This window comes from Tupaia chinensis, unplaced genomic scaffold (assembly GCF_000334495.1).
Source record: "Tupaia chinensis unplaced genomic scaffold, TupChi_1.0 Scaffold144682_1, whole genome shotgun sequence".
NCBI lineage: Eukaryota > Metazoa > Chordata > Mammalia > Scandentia > Tupaiidae > Tupaia > Tupaia belangeri.
The window spans coordinates 1,228,622-1,230,786 of record NW_006204543.1 but is presented as its reverse complement, the minus strand read 5'-3'; positions in this window follow the sequence as shown (position 1 = coordinate 1,230,786).

Sequence of the window (2,165 nt, the reverse complement as noted above, 5' to 3'; positions counted from 1 at the left end):
TGCTGACGATAACTCACGTTTTTCTCGGGAGGACGTGTCCACGTCCCATCACGCCCCGCCGTGGGGAAAGGGCTCCCTTCTAGGCAACCCTAGCAAGGCCTGGGGAGACGCTGCAGGGCAGGAGCCGCCTGCAGGGGGCGCCTGTGCGCAGAGCGCGGCCGCCCTCGCCCTCGCCCTCGCCCGGGCCAGGTGTGGGATGTGCACCGCGGAGCTCAGCCCCCTCTATGCCCCAGGCGGCTGTGGGCCGTCTTTTGCGGGGACTCCGGGGCTGTCTACTGGGGCCTGCGGCCTGCTGCCTGCGGGTCAAGCCCCTCCTGGCTCTGAGCTGTTAGTCGTGGAGCCCGTGAGGCGACCAGCCCCTGCATGCGGAGCAGCGCTGGGCTCGTCTCTGGACCTTATTCCACTTCGGCTCTGGGTCTGGACCCAGCCCCGGGAGGCCGGGGAGCCAGACACAGCTGCCACAGGATTCCTGGGTGTGGACAGACCCTGGCAGTCTCGGGGTCAGCGCCCTGCCCGGGCCATCCTCAGGGGTGGCAGGGACTGTGGTTGGGGTCTCATCCCTGGGAGGGCTGGGTGCTGGGACTACCCAGCCTCATGCCGCCTGGCAAAGACCACGGCCCCCTCTAGTTCAGGTCCCCAGGTGAGCAGGGATCTTCAAGAGCAGTGTGAAAACCTAAGCATTTACGGGTTTTGCTCCAAAATAAACACATTTCAAAGTGCCCTCCTTTAAACATGCTGGTTGCCAAAGGACAGCAGTCACACTGACACAGTAGAACAGGAAGGCGGAGGTGGGCTGTGTGCCCTGCAGGTGGCTGTGGTAGCCAGCGGCCCCGTTCTGCAGAAGGGGTATGTCACCGTGCCCGCAGGGACCATGGCGCGGTGGGGCGCGCAGCACCCAGGACCGAGGCTCCCAGGGAGAGGACCCCGCGCAGGTGAAGTGAAATTTCAGATCCACAGTGAGTCATGTGGTGTGTGCCCCAACTGTGGCATGAGGCATCTTTATACAAAGGAAAATCTATTGGAAGCCCAGCTCACTGGGCAGCCTTCCTTCCCTCTGTGAAGTCGGCGGTCCCACGTCTGTGCCTAGAGAAGCCCTGAAGTCCAGAGGACGGCTGCAAACAGTGCTCCTCCCACCCCGCCCACACTGGGTGCAGGCCAGAGCCCAGGCACACGGGGCGCCGGCTAGGCCATGAACCTGCCGGCCCGGCCTCCCCTGGGTCCCACTCACGTCTGGATGTCTGAGTGTCTGTCGGTCTGCCAACCAGAGGCTGCCGGGCTGACTTCTCGTTTTATCAGTCTAATTCTGGGTGGGGTGGGGGCACCCTCCACAGGGCCTGCCCATGTCCCGACCCCTGTCCGTCCTCCACTGGCCAGGACCGTGTTTCCGGGCTGACCAGGCCAGGGACCTGAACCACGGGTGGCCTCGGCTCCCAGCCCCACAGTTCCTGCTGGGCGGCCCAGGCGCAGGGTGGACCCCGCCTCCACAGAAGCAGCCGTGTCTGTCACACGTGTCCCCGAGCACTCCAGACTGGCCACTTCCTCTGGACAGGAGCACTCACTGGCTTGTGACTCCCGCGAGGACCGGGTTGCAGGTCCTAGGGGGAGCGTGTGGGAAGAGCCCTCTGCTGACGGGGACCGGGCGTTTAATTCCTTATTTTAATCCGTGCATGCAGTATGCCCCGTAGGGACGTGGAGCCCCTTGGCAGACCTTGGCGAGCTTGGGGTGTGTGTACGTGTGTATTTCTCCGGTGAGGACGGGGAGGCCGGCCGGCGCCCGCCCAGTTGCAGCAGCTCCACCCTCGCCCCCATGCCCGTGTCTGCTCCGACTCAGCAGCTGGGCCTCACGGGCTCCCTGCCCACAGCTGCCCCTTGTCGGCTTTGTCCTCCCAAGATGGTGCCCGTCCCTGCAGCGCCCCACACACGCCCTGTTCCCCGCCGCCCCTGAGGCCTGAGGACGCTGGTGAGTGAGCAGCGCGGTGGCCTTGTCACATCGCCCAGTGGCACAGCTACCGGACCACGGGGTTTGTGTCCGAGCGCTCTCTGGGCGGGGTGGGGGTGGGTGTGCCCGTAGCTCCGGCTCCGCCTCCAGCCCCCGGGAGGGCCTGGTCCGGTCTTGTCCCCAGCCAGGCACCCTCCTGGCCGGGGGGGGGGGGCGGGGGGGCGCC